The sequence below is a fragment of the Balaenoptera acutorostrata genome, chromosome 2, assembly GCF_949987535.1.
Source record: "Balaenoptera acutorostrata chromosome 2, mBalAcu1.1, whole genome shotgun sequence".
Lineage (NCBI taxonomy): Eukaryota > Metazoa > Chordata > Mammalia > Artiodactyla > Balaenopteridae > Balaenoptera > Balaenoptera acutorostrata.
This window is the reverse complement of record NC_080065.1, coordinates 11,555,485-11,570,892: the sequence shown is the minus strand read 5'-3', so window position 1 is coordinate 11,570,892 and position 15,408 is coordinate 11,555,485.

Below are 15,408 nucleotides of genomic sequence, written 5' to 3'. Positions count from 1 at the left end.
GGCTTCAGGTGGGCTCTGATTGGAGGCTGTTGTTATGGGGAAGCTGGAGGTGGGCTAACTAGAAGCAGGGCATCCTGCGTGATTGGTTAGGGGTGCACATTTGGCTTCCTCTGGTTGGTCCTGGATTGGAGGTGGAGACAAAAATTAGGGAAGCTGTCAGTTATTAACCAAGTCCTGGCCTTTTTGGGCCAATTGTTACAGGGGCTATTGGTTGGCTTCTGGGATCAGTCACTAGAGATGTGGTCTGACTTCCTGCAAGTCTGACTTAAAGAGCAGGCTGGCTTCCTGGGCTGGTTACTGTAGAGAAGGGGCTGGTTTCCTGGGCTGGTGGTTGCAGGTTGTGGGTCAGAGCTCTGTGTCCATATATAATCTGGCCACTGTCCATTTATATATTCAGTCTCTCGAAAGCAATCATGAGCACTAGTTGTGTCAATTAACTTCATTAAAATGCAGTTGAACATATTATCTTTCCTTTTCTCATCAAACCATTTCAGATCTATCTTCAGTGAAATACCATCCACAGAAATCCACATACAGTATATAAGCTGGTTGGTAAACAGTGGAAATGAGTCCCATGCCTGAAATTGCATGTTAAAGGAATAGATATCACTATATATAAACTACAATCATCATTCTTAGAAATGGAATTTTTTTAAGGGAAAGTAGTTTAAGTTACTAATGGACAAATAATTTTGTAATGATATTTCAGTCATAGGTTAATTCCAACACCCCTTTAACTCTTTAGGTATTAATTTCAATGCCATTTAATAGAATAGTGACCCACTTGTGTTACATTAAGTATTTAGGACTTTCTTGCAGGACACACATACCCTGGAGCCTCGAAAAGACCACCCTACCCCGACAGTGACCCTGCTGGTCCTTCCCTCTTTCTTCCACTCATTGGGCCATGCTCACTCTCTTTGGGGCTTATTCAATATTCCTTCCACCTTTGAAATCTCGCATCGTTAGCTCCTGTGTTCCTCCACAGGCCCAGAAAATCTTGTCAAATGTTATGTTCTATAGAGTGTATTATGAAAACAGAAGGTGTTACTTTTTTCGGCCATACATTCCAAACTCTAAATTGCATCTTACTGTCCTTTATCAAACTGCACATACTCCCCAAGTCCCCTACCACTGAGCTTCTGCCTCAGGTCACTTGCCAGCCTGCTGATTGGCTGTCCTTGGGCCAGGTCCTCACTGGCCTGATCGAGTTACTCACAGCAGAGGGATGCAGGAAAGTACGTTCAAGGTAATTTCTTCCCTAACTGCCTTCTCCAAAGGGAATAGATCCAGACACTTCTGCTAGAATCTGCAATTCAGTAGGGAAGGACACTGCATCATCCTGAAGAACACGTGCTCCAGGAAGGAGAAGACAAATAAGGATGCATTTCAGGTCTGGAAATCAGCAGTGAAAGTTCAGGTTCTGTGCTTGACAAGAGTTGAAAGCTGGCAAAGGAAGCAGAGCTGATGTCCTTCTGCACCAGCCTCCTGTTGTCTGTAAGGAGATCAGAGGAAAGGCCACAGGGACAGAATTCTGGATTCCAATAAACCTGGAGAGAAGGGCACAGGGGCATCTACGTAAAATAGTAAAGAACATTTAAAAGAGAAATTGCTAGCCATTTGGCCTTTAAATTCAGGGGCATTTGGAATTTTAAGGGGTGGAAATTAGAGTTGAGGGCATTTCTCATTTGTGTAGACCATTACAGGACTATGTTTTAGTTTGCTAGGTTCTTTATAGAACCCTTGTTTATGGAGAATGATTGATACATTCTTATCTGGTTTGTTCTTTAAACCATCCCTTCTGGGCAGAGCTAGTCCAGGTTTCAGGAGATCAAGTATCTTGTCATACTTCAGGTCTAGTTCATTCGTGGCCCCTGGTCATGGTTGAGATCCTGCAATGGAAGAGGAACACCTATATTTTTCTGAGAATTCATTCGTACTGAAATCACTTCCTGAAGTTTCCTGTGGCATAAGCCTCTCGTTGGTCATTATAACACTCGATTTAAATTTAAATCCTAATGTTCTTAGTTGTTCATCCTCCTGTACCATGGAGAAGATAATTGGTTGTGAGCTATCTTCTCATTACTCTTGGCAAATCAGAAGAATTCCTTAGAACCAGCCATAGGTGAGCATAGAAATTCCCAGACGGAGTTAATAAGCCGTTCTCATCACGTGTGTTCGTTTCTCCCATTTGAATCGTGCTGCTGGTGGCGCCATCACTGGCAGCAGAAAGAAATATGATGTTCGGCTAATGGTTTGAGAAGGGGAGGGAAGGACTCGGGGTCACCTGTGGCAAAGCCTATTCTGAGCTGAGCCAAAGGAGATTAATGCTGTCACTTGCTTGATTAGCATTGCCACTTGTGTGGCTCTCCACTTCAAAATGTATTATTACTGAGAGAACCGCTAGCTTGGAGTTGTCTCGTTCACATTTGCAGCTAACCTTGTAAAATCCCACAGCAGTGGGCTGACTGGAGGGAGAGCCTGAGATGCTGCAGAACCTCCCTTGTCTTTTGTTTGCGTTTATGACAAGGGCGTTCAAAATCATGCTAAATTGGTTAAGCTTGAGCCTTGGTTAAGCTTGAGCCTGCAGAGTAACCGGTGTTTTGTGTCTCAAGTTAAACCTCTTTTTAGCAAAGCGTTCTAGAGTGAGCATCTTAAATCTATTCAGATGTGTACATGCATTTATTCATTTGAGTGTCAGGAAATTTCTTGTTAAGATAACCTTCTTAAGTATATCATGGTGATGTGAATTGGTAATGTGTTCCTGTAGTCAGATGTCATCTGCGCTCGGGTTTTTAAATGCTCAGTGTACTGTCTCATTTGGCTGGGCATGATCTGGGTTTAGATGTTCTGCAGGTCAAAGTATGACTTAGAACTACTTACACATTTTCCATCCCGTTTACTGATAGACTGAAAGTAGCTCTGCATATAAATTCTCTGTTTCTAGTTCTGTGGACCCACTTTCCTTTCTGTGGGAGGCTGAAAGCCTGATAGGTTCCTGAGCTTTGGAGCTAGAAGACTTCAGTTCCAATCCCATCTCTGGCACTTCCCGGGAGCAATGGTTTTATAAGTACAGAAAGCATTGTGGGTGAATTGGAGTAGATTATAGGTGCTGTCATTGAATCATAAAATATGAATTTTAAAAACCTTTTGACAGATAATGCCAACTTTTCCTTTAGGAGGGTTATGCCAGTTTTACACTCCCACCATGCTTGTTCTGAAATTCATCAGATTTATCATTTAATAATCCTACCCAGCATATAGGAAAATTTTTTTGTGATTGTTCTAATGAGTGTTTCTTTGATGACTTGTGAGGTTAAACACACTTTTTCAAAAAATACAATGTTTATTGGCTTTTTGCTCTTTCTTCTGTTTCTTTTTTCGAATTGCCTGTTAATGTATTTTGCAAATCACCTGTTCATTCTCTCTTCCTCAATACACTGAAATAATCATATGAGTGATAAAGACATTATGTTTTTTTGGGAAGTTATAACAATAGTACCACAGCTCTTTTTTTTAAAAAAAATAATGGGTCCAAAATATATTGTATGAACCTGGTGTCTCTATGAACCCCACACATTCAAACCTATCTTTCCGCATATAGGTTTTCTTCTCTGATCCTATTTTTCTTTTTCTTTGTCACAGGTAGTTTCATGGGTGATTCTCTTTCTCTTTTTTTCTTCTTATTTGGCTATCTTATCAAACTCTTTGACATTTCCCATTAAACCGCACTTCCCTGGCCTTTAGTAGATTAGGATGGTCCAAGCTACAGTTCTCTTTCTTTCCTGGCCGAGATTCCCCACCTGTCAGGCAGACCCTACTCCCCAGTGTGAGACTGTGTTGGGATCATGGGACAGATGGAGAGTTGTTCCTCTGGGTCTGAGCAGGAGGTCGTGGGCATTGAGAAGCATCATTTCTTCAATGGTGCAGCAAGTATTCATCGAGGGACTGCCACGCCGAAGCCCTGTTCTCAGGGCTACAGAGAAAGCTAGGGCCTAGCAGCCAGGGTGGAGAGGAGTGTCATGGTTCCGTGTGGAAAGGTCAGGGAAGGCCTCCACGAGAGGATGGGACCTGAGGGAGATGGGGGAGGCAGCCACGTGGATATTTGGGAGTGAATGTTCAATGCAGAGGGAGCAACATGTGCCAAAACTCTGAGTGGGGACCATGAAGGGGATGAGGAAGAGTAAGGAATGGGCTGTGAGGCTGGAGTGGTACCTGGAGAACCAGACCATGGGAGGCCTTGTTGGGCATTGGATGGACTTTGACCTTTGCTTTGGGTGGGATGGGACATCAATAGAGAGTGAGAAAAGGGGATGTGATTTCAGTTGGTTTTCAAAGGGTAACTTGGACTCCTGTGCTGAAAATAGATTGTTGGGGAAGAGAGGGGGTGAGAGTGGAAGCAGGGAGACCAGGCAAGGGATGATGGAGGCTGGGGGCAGGAAGGAGCCGATTAGACCAGAAACAAAAAGACATTTCAGGGTCTTAATTATCCCTTGGATACTCCGTAGTCTGCTCGTATGTGGCAATGAGCCACATACACACAGCTGTGTTGATATCACTTTGAAATTCACTCTCCTTTCCCCTCCTGTGATCACTTCTTTGATGCACATCTTCCTTTTCTTCAATATTTTACTGTGAAGTCATTTTTTTTTTTAATTAATTAATTTATTTATTTTTGGCTGTGTTGGATCTTCGTTTCTGTGCGAGGGCTTTCTCTAGTTGTGGCAAGCGGGGGCCACTCTTCCTTGCGGTGCGCAGGCCTCTCACCGTCGCGGCCTCTCTTGTTGTGGAGCACAGGCTCCAGACGCGCAGGCTCAGCAATCATGGCTCACGGGCCCAGTTGCTCCGCGGCATGTGGGATCTTCCCAGACCAGGGCTCAAACCCGTGTGCCCTGCATTGGCAGGCAGATTCTCAACCACTGCGCCACCAGGGAAGCCCTACTGTGAAGTCTTTTAACAATTGCCTGGGATTCTGATCTGTTTTCACTGGGAGATGAAACTGTCCAAGGTAGACTAGATCTCTGAGTTCACAGTTTCTTCTAGAGTGTTGTACATAGGACATACACATATAGAATATACACATACATGTTTATACTATATATGCTATATACATAGAATAGAAACAGACCTGAAAACCCCATTGTGCCCAGAATGATGATTCGAGGTTCTAGTTACAACCGGAAGGGTCTGCCGAGCATTCTAATGGCATTCTGGAATTTTCCCATTACTGTTAGTTAAGTTCACACTCATCTTTTCTAAGCTCCAGAATATCTTCCAAATAAAAGCAGAGAGAACCACAGATCACATCAAACATAAAATGACCACACAGCGCTTCTTTGGCCTTTATCAAGAAGTTCGATTGAAGTTTGTCTAACAACTTTCCTCTTTTTAGCGTGAATTAAATGTGCAAAGTCCATGTGCCCAATTTGTGTTTTCTGGTGCTAGTACTTAGAACTCGATCCCAAATATATAAAATATGAAAGAAGAACTAAATTTAGTGATTTTTTTGGGTGCTTATCCTAATAAAGACCCAACTCACAAGGGTGTTTGTAAAATCCAACTGTCCTACATCCTTTATCTTGCTGGACAGTGGGAAGGAAGATTTTGGCTTGGAAAAGCACAAGGGCTGAAACAGAAAACACGGTGTATTGCTTAGATGCAAGTGACTTCCCACCTTCCAAAAAGAAAAGTTGCCATTAAGTCCAAATTAACCCCTTACGTACAGATGCAAACATTAATTTCATCCCTGGATGAATGGTGGTTATTCATTCATACTTTTCTGTTAGAATCCTAAAGAGAATCGGTAAGGCCAGCTCACCCTGTCAGGCACATTATTTTGCTATAACCAAAATTATTGTATTGTATTGTTTTATAAATCTGCTGAAACCAAATTTATTGTAACTCAATGGTTATACAAATAAAATATTTTTCTTATCTCTGTTACTGATTTCTAATAATTGCATAGTGGTCTGTACAACTCAAATCCTTTAAAATGTGTTCAAACTTGCTTTGTAGCTCAATATATGGTCAATTTTTGTAAATGTTTTGTATGTGCTTGAGAAGAATTTGTATTTCCTATTTTTTGGATGCAGTCTTAACTTTACAGTGCCTTAAATAAATCTTAGTGATTATAGTCAAGTCTGCTATGCCTTAATTATATTATAGCCTTAATTAGGCTAATCATTTGTCTAATTAAGCAAATTAATTTGACGTATCAATTGCTAAAAGGGGTATGTGAAAATTTCCCATATGATTATTGATTTGAATTTTCTTCCATAATTCTGTCAGTTTGGCTTTTTCTCTCTGGAGTCTATTTTATGAGTTGTGTACAAGTTACAAATTATTATATCTTCCTAGTAAATTAAAATTTTTATTTTAACTTCATGTTAAGAAATGCTTTTTGCCTTAAGGTTTATATATCTAATAATATAAATTCATGTGTGTGTGTATCTATATGTATGTATCTATATATGTGCCACTCTATCTATCTATCTACCTATCTATCCATCATCCACTTATTTCTTTATATCTTATCTATCATTTACCTATCTATTTCTCCATCTATTTATCTATCCATCCATCTATCGATCATTTACCTATTTCTTTATATCTACTGTATCTATCTATCTACATATTATCTACATATCTATATAGGATACCTAGCAGGGTGACACCAACTCTCTTTTGTTACTATTTTCCTGGCCTATCTTCTCATAACCTTTTTCTTTGAACCGTCATGTGTCCTTTCATTATATATTTGCCTTTTGTAAACTATATGCAGTTGGGTGTTTTAGTCCAATCTGAACATCTTTGTCTTTAAACTGAAACATTTAATCCATTTACATTATTGTCATACATATATTTGGGTTAATATTTACCATAAGTTTTTATTCTTGTTATTTGTTTCTCCTTTTTTCTGTCTTCTTTCCCCATATTCTCACTAATAATTTAGAAGCTCTATACTCTTCCTCAATTCTTTTAGTGTTTATCTTTGAAATTTTAATTTGTACATTGAAGTTAATTTTCTGGCTCCTTCTTTTCCTTTTCTTTTGGTTTTGGAGAAGTCTTTACTCTTTTTCTATTTCATTAATAGATTTAAAAGATGTTTTTCTATTTATCCAGGATTTTTAGTTGTGTCAGTGAGAGAGTCAACCAGGGTATCTAGTCTTTTACACTGACCGAAATGGAAGTCCTGAATGGATTTTATTTTCTATTTAAACTATAATTTTCATTATTTGAAATGCAATAAATGAATATCCTAGGAAGTTAGAAGATACAGGGAAATAGGAATAACCAAATAAAAACACCTTATTCCTGTCACTCACAGATGATCACTTTTAATACCTTAGGGTATATTGTTCCACGTGTGTGTGTGTGTGTGTGTGTGACATGATATATATCTTTGTATGCTTTTAAAAGCCAACATAATATGATACTACTCATGCTAAGTAGTAAGGTGCTTTTCCAGTTAGTAACGTCCACCTTTGCATGTCCATACATTTTTATTTTATCCTATACATTGTCCCTATTCCAGTTTTTCCAACTGTGCCCAAATGTCCAGTTCGGTTGATTTGTTCACCCTCAACCCCAACCCAGGAGCCCTCACCGAATCTGGTTGTTGAATCCCCACGTCTTCTCTACTCAGACACAACTTCCCTCTTTGTTTCCATGACCTCGACTTGTTGAGCTGGCCAGGCATCTTTCCTGCAAGCTGTCCACTTTCTGCATTTGTCAGTTTTGTCTCTCATGGTGCCATTGGACTTGAGCTTTCTCCCCTCTATTTCCTATGAACTAGGAGTTAGTTTTATAGGATTAATGGATCCTGTTCACACATTTTTGATTAGAAACCATCATAGGTGATGTTGCGACCTCATTTTGCATTGGGACACATCATATCTTAGGACACCGTTAGTGAGTTTGGCCACTAGATTACGATGATAGTGGCTTGATTCCTCCATGGTAAAATTATTGATTTTTCTCCTTGACATGAGAAAATAATCTGTGTGTTGCTACTTGGGCGCAATATGAATATCCAATTTCCATCAGTCATACCCAATAGTTTAAAATTTTTTTTATTTAAATTTTTTATCCATTTTTTATTTTAAAATTAATTTTTATTGGAATATAGTTGATTTACAATGTTGTGTTAGCTTCTGCTGTACAGCAAAGTGAATCACTTATACATATACATATATCCACTCATACCCAATAGTTTTTGTTTGTTTGTTTTAAAATTTATTTACTTATTTATTTATTTTTGGCTGTGTTGGGTCTTCGTTTCTGTGCGAGGGCTTTCTCTAGTTGCGGCAAGCGGGAGCCACTCTTCATCGTGGTGCACGGGCCTTTCACTGTCGTGGCCTCTCTTGTTGCGGGGCACAGGCTCCAGACGCGCAGGCTCAGTAGTTGTGGCTCACAGGCCCAGTTGCTCCGCGGCATGTGGGATCCTCCCAGACCAGGGCTCGAACCCGTGTCCCCTGCATTGGCAGGCAGATTCTCAACCACTGCGCCACCAGGGAAGCCCATACCCAATAGTTTTAACATCATCTGAATATCTTTGCCTGGGCCAATGGCTTCATAAAAGTTTGCAGAATGCTGAGTTTTGAATTCCATTATTTCTTCTCACTATTATCTGGCATTCTTCTGTAAAGCAGAGCTTTCCTTCATCAACCAGATAATTGATTTATCTGAAATGCTATTTTTACTGGGAAGCCTTGATAAATGCTTAATTATTTCATTTTAATTACCAACTTTCAAAGTAATTTACAGCATATTGTGACATAAGAAATTTTTCCTAATCTCTCTCTTTTTTAGTATCATTGTAGACTCACCTATTTTCACTGATTCATTGTGTTTCAATCCACTATAACTGAGATTCTTCTTGTTGCTCAAATTGTCACAGATTTGGATGTGGAAGCTTCTAGGCCATGTCAATGCTTAAAACTAGGAAGTATATTCTACATTTCATCAAAACCAAGGCTTCGTTCATTGAATGTTGCAGCATTATTTTAGGTAACATTGAAAAAATAGTTCACAACCAATTTTCGTATGAATTGTCATTAATTGTAAGATAACTCCTGATTTCAGAGACGTTAAAATGTAACAAAAAAGGTGAATCTTAGATTCAATGCTATATTCTATTTTAAAACATATAGCATGGTGATTATAGTTAATAATACTGAAATAAATACAGTATTTGAAAGTTGCTAAGAAAGCAGATCTTATAAGTTTTCATCACAAGAAAAAAATTCTGTATCTATGTATGACGATGGATGTTAACTAGATCTATTGTAGTGATTGTTTTTCAATGTATGCAAATAACGAATCGTTATGTTATATACCTGAAACTGATATAATGTTGTGTGTCAATGAAGAAAACCCATGAGTTCGTACTGATAGTTTCAACTTATGTTAATAATAGTATGTACACTTAGTTTCTGTGATTTTCATAATGGTACATCTTTCCTCTTACCCTAGAAATATGGATTCCTAACATCCTTGTATGAGTTTCCTGTGGCTGCGATAACAAATTACCACAACTTGGTAACATAAAGCAATAGAAATTCATTCTCTCGCAGTTCTGGAAGCCAGAGGTCCAAAATCAATATTTTTGGACTGAAATCCAGGTGTCAGCAGAGCTGCGCCTCCACAGGGGGTTCTAGGGGAGCGTCTGCTCCTGCTCCACAGCGTTGGGTGGCTGCAGCCTTCCTGGCTCAGGGCTGCTTCACTCCAGTCTCTGCTTCTGTGATTGCATCACCCTCTCCTCTATGTGTCTGTGTCAAATCTCCCTCTGCCTCATTCTTATAAGGACACATGTGATCGCATTTAGGAGCCACCTGCATAACACAGGCTAGTCTCCCCTTCTCAAGATCCTTAACTCTATCACCTCTGCAAAGTAATTTTTTCCCTTTTAAGGTGATATTCACAGGTTCCAGGGATTAAGTTGCAGTTCTCTCTTGAAGTGTCATTATTCAACCTACAAAAATCGTTCATTTATAGTTACTTATAACTTGATCATACAATGCAAAGTGAGCAGCTGTAAGATATCCGTGCACATATTATTACTAAAAATATAAGTACTATGTGAAATTTAACTTTAATATGTCAATTTTTTTGGTCCATAGAATTAAACCTTTAATTCTAAGGTTTAATTCTAAGGTGAATTCAAAGTGCTGTGTTGCAAACTTACTTGAGAAAAATCCTTTCTCTGTGTTTAAGTTCGTTTGTCTCAGTTTGCCTTCAATTTCAAGGATTCCAACAAAAGTAGTCATTTTAAAATTAGGGGATATAGTTCATGATTCAAGGTGTCTTTCACCAGTTCCTAAATTGGGAACTGACCTCAGCCAAGTCTTGTTGAGGGCAGCTGGGCCTGGGATATGAGACAGAACCTCTCCGTCCTGGACTTATTGGGTACTCCACCTCTGCATGGCTGTGGGGCTCCTTTGGTCCCCCCATCAATGTGCTCACCAAGACATCTTTGTTCTACTCTCTTTTATACAGATACCTCCCCTTCCCTTCCTTTCCAGCACTTTCCCCTTCTTTCTGAACTTTCCTGTCCAGTCTCCAGGATGTACTTTCTCCCCAATCTTTCTTCCAGCTCCCTCTATACCTAACATTGTGCAATTTTTGCAAAGATGCTGAGAGTGAGATGAAGCGGGATTAGGGAACACTTGGAACTTGGGTCTCCTACTAGAATGCGAGTATTTTGCTTAGTTTCTGGGTCATCTAGAGCTGAGGACCAGGAGGCCCTGCTTTTGTGAAGGAGGGAACAAGACCTATCTTATTTCAGTAACCTCAGAACAAAGCACCCTTGCTCTGCAAACATATGCATGCCTGTCCTTTGGTATTTTCTACTGCTTTATTTGTCCTTATTTTTCTATTAAATATCCTTTGGGGAAATATCCAACTTGAACCAGCTGAATCAAGGAAAAAGAGATCCTTCATGCTGTAGAGGTCAGGGTGTCCCTAGAGACCATACATGGTCCCAGAGGGACCACCGTCTACCTGGAAAACTCAAATAGTCTGTTGGCAATGGGGTCAAAGGTAGTGAGAAGCAATTCTGAGAGTGGGACAGTTGTGACTTTTTGTGCTTTTATAACCCAGGATGATTCCTTACATGCTGCTATTTTGCACACATGGTACTTAATCTATTTTCTTAAAAGCATAAGCAACTGAAGGCCTCCCAGAATGTCTGTGTGTCTTTGTTGACTGTGCATCTTGGTAGAGCAAACTTAAGTCTTCCTGGGAGATGTAATATAATTCAAATATTTTTTCCTCCCTGGCTTGTCTTGATTGTGTGACTTGGTAAAGGAAATAAGACTACTAAAAGGAGAAGATAATTTATGTTATGGGAACTCTGGTTATTACTGAGACATTCTTGAAATAACACTGTTACTGTTTTTAAATATTAATTCTTTTTCCTGAAACAATAAGCTAAAGAATTCAAGCAATTCTAAAGCACATGAAGGAGAAACTAAGCTATCAAGAAAAGAAAATTGCTAGAAGGTGAAATATGCAATTTGACAGTGTGCATACATTATATTGTTATAAATGCTTCAGATTGTTTAACATCAAACTGTAGGATGTGTTTTGACAGAGCACAGTAGTTTTGAAGACAAGTGATTAATGTAGTACTTAGTGGGATAGTTTCTAAGAAATGAATTAGTTTTCTTGGATATGGAAGTGGTTGAAGGCATGTATGACTATTTTGGTTCACTGGGGTAGCATTTGTCAAATTGAAGCAATAATGGACTAAGACTCATTCTAGGGAGTTTAGAGAATTAAAATTCCCAGGTAAGTTTCTTTTATTGGAATGATTCCAGGAATCAGTTAACCAGATTATTAGCTATGTATGATAGAAACAGATTGGGGCAGGTGCCCACCTTACAGTCATCTTTTGGTGGTCATTTCTAAGTCACCCTTCTTGTTGACTCTTTCCCCTTGTCCCACTTTGAGGTCTGCGTGGGTCCTGTATGGGTCCCAACTGTGATCCATTAAAGGGCAGACATTTGATCTAAATTTGAGTGTTGGTAACTCACCTCGATAGCTACAATAATTGGTCTGGAGGTAGCATTACTAGGGTTATACTTGCTCAGACTTCCCCAATTTCAAAATTGAAAGTTCCATGTCCGGGGAACCTCTTCAGTCTCAGGCAAACTGGGACAGATGGTCATCCAACATTTAACCGAAATTGGCTAATCAGGGTTCTTCCCTGGGAGATTTGGGCCTGGGAGATTTGGACTAGAAATGAAATCTTTCTCTTTCTGGCCACAAAACTGTGAAGATGTAAGTGCAGAGTAGCTGGCAGTTCTGCTTTCAACCCCAGGACTAACCTTGTCTGAGATAATAAAGTCTCTTTGTGGAGAATGAGATAGAAACAAAGTCCCGAAACCACTTGAGTTTTTGGTTCCATCTCTCCCCACCTTTGGCAAGGACAACATGTTTAATGTGAGCCAATGGATCTCCAGCTTTTGCCCACACTTTTCTAATTGGGTTTCTGACAATTGCTGAGCAAAGAATCCTAATACAATATGTTTGCTCCTAGACAAGTCAGGGGTTTCTAACTTTTAATCCTTTTAGTTATAATTTTCTCCAGTCTTACAAAACTTACAAAATAAAAAGTAGAAACATTTTTAATAGTAATTAGAGTTTCTTAGAGGATCCAAAAGCTCATCTTGCAGATAGGACAGAATTCCTTTCTACAAAATGCCTGAAAACCACTTGGTATACTTCACTCTTTCCCTCTAGTTATCAAGCCCAGTATCATCATAGCTTATAAGGCATCTCACATCTAGTGGTACACAAAGGCATGCTGCCCCTGTTAACTGATTTACTGTTGAATGGATGCATGTTTAATTGACCTTAACTCAGTTGTAATGATCCTTTAATCTTAATTTTACATTTGGGTTTTGGAAGAGAATCTTAGGAAATTATAGAATCAGATTATTAAGGATCAGGGGAACATCTTATAGCCACAGTGTATCATGCATATTGCATAATACAGGTCAAATGAATTTTGGCCATATATGCTTTATAGTTTCTCTTTTAGATGCTTAAGAATGTGGCTTTATTTTGGTTTATGATCATGGAGGATGTACAATAGTCATGTCCAAAATTGCTCTTTGGAAAAATGAAATTTTCTGTTGTAGCTTGTTTTTGGAAAAGAACTGTCTGTTCATATAGTTAATAAAAATTTACCAAGTGTCCACCTTGTGTGTAGAAAGTGTGTAGAAGCTCAAGGAGTTGGGAGCCTCTAATCACCTTACAGTGTGTCTAGGATGTGGAAGATGTATCAGTTGGACCCTTGCAGTTGCAAGTAATAAAAAATGCTACTCTAACTGGCCTAGACAAAAATGGGAAGGGTTTTGTTTATATAATGGAAAAGGTGGACCAGGCTCCAGGGCTCCCACACTGTTACCAGAACCTGGCTTCTCTCTCTAGGTATGAGCTCTACTTTCTCTGTGTGAATTCTTTCTCAGAATGGCCCCTCCCCCATCCCACGGTGGTTAGCCAGCTGCTGCAGCCTGAGCATCACTTCATCTTAGGTTCAGGTGGGGATGGAGAGGGAAAGAGTATGTGTCTCTCCAAGAACAATTCCAGCCAAGGTTTCCTTATATTCCCTTAGTTCTAATTTTCTGTGTGGATTTCTACCCCCAAAATCAATTGCAGTAGCTTGAGGGTTGCTGATGATTCCCTTAGGCTTGGTCATATCCTCCATCCTGGAGCCAGAGTGAGAACCCCAGAATGTGTGAGAGGTAGTTTCCCAAAAGGAGGAGAGAGGAGGCATCATGGCTGGTAGATGGAGAAACAGTTAGCAAGCAATTTCTACAAAGGATATCTGGCTGAACAGCGTTTGGGAGTATGAAGCCTTTTCTCATTGAGTGTAAGTGGTGCAAGGCTGAACTATATCAACGTAAAAAAGAAGTTTGCATGAGTGCCTTGCTGGCTCCTATATGTACGTACACTATTCTCATGCACTGAGAATCTTGGGCTTTTTAATCCATGTGTAGTTAATGCTGCAGGTCCACTGGACAGCCCTCTGCCCTCTTGTCACAGGGGCACAGAAGAGAGGGGATGGAAGCCCTGTGCAAAAGCTGGGCCTTCCCTGCCCCAGAGCTAACGAGCTGGACTCTGGGAGGAGGAGTTCGGGGAATTTTAAACAAGTGCCCAGGTGATGGCAAAAGGCAGGAAGAGCCAATCGTGTGGGCTCGTTTTGTCCAGGGAGTCATTCCTCCTCTTCACACCCAGCCTCCGCCACCCAGCCTCCACAGTCTTGGTGACGCCTCCCTGCCTCTTGCGGGAACACTGATGCGCTCTCTCCTCTATAGCTACCTTGTGCTGTCTTTGGTGTTCCAGCACTTTTCATCTTGTGTTGTTGTGACTTTTTTTTAAAAAAATGGTTTTTAATTGGAGTAGAGTTGATTTACAATGTTGTGCTAGTTTCAGGTGTACAGGAGAGTGATTCAGATATGTATACATATATATATTTATATATAGGTATATTCTTTTTCAGATTCTATTCTGATTCATAAAAAATGCTTGTCTCACTCTGAGCTCCCTAAATTGACTTCAACCCCTGTGCTGGGGGCCACATCCTGCAGCTTGGGACACGCTGGTGTAGATAACGAGGGGGAGGCTTGGAAGATGGTTAGATTTGGAGCCTTGAGCCATGTCTCCCGAAGAGTCTGTAAAAATGGAGCTTCCCCAGGCCTCAGTCCTGGGATGCCCTGGGGTCTGAGAACCATGGCAAACACAAGAGGGATGGGCTCTACGAGAGGGGAGAAGAAAGAGGAAATTTGCAGAGGACAGCTGGAAGATTGATGTTTACTAGAAGTAAAGGTCTCTAAGTAGGCCTGGACCAGCTCATGCAGAACCTTGAAAGTCAGGTGAAGGACTTCTGGACAAGATGGAAGGTGTTCATTCATCCGTACTATTAAGTCATATCGGCCTTGCCATGGTCAGTCACCTGAGAAGTGTTAGCACAAATTCCTGCCGGCCGAATCTGCTGGCCTTGATTAACGGGGGTGCCAAACAACGCAGTGGGGTGGTGGGTCAGTCTTGCTTTATCCCGTTTCGGGGTAACAGTTGGAGAGGAATATGAAACCGCCCAGGTACTATGGGGAGTGATTCCACAGGGATGGGTTTGCCACCAAACAGCTCCAAGCCCTTAGAATTTGCTTGTGAAGGCTGTAGGCCCCCATTTATTCTGGACCTTGACCTGTTCTCCCCTAACCAGAGATGAGTGGCAGCTGAATGGAGACTAAAGCCTGTGTTCGATTTCCTGAAATTAATGCCTGGGTGTGACCTGCTTCTTCTTCCTTATCTACTCTTCTTCTTCTTTCCTAGTGATGGCACAAAGACGGCAGGAGGAGAAGTTTCCTTGAAAGCTCCCTGACAGCCACCCAACGCCCT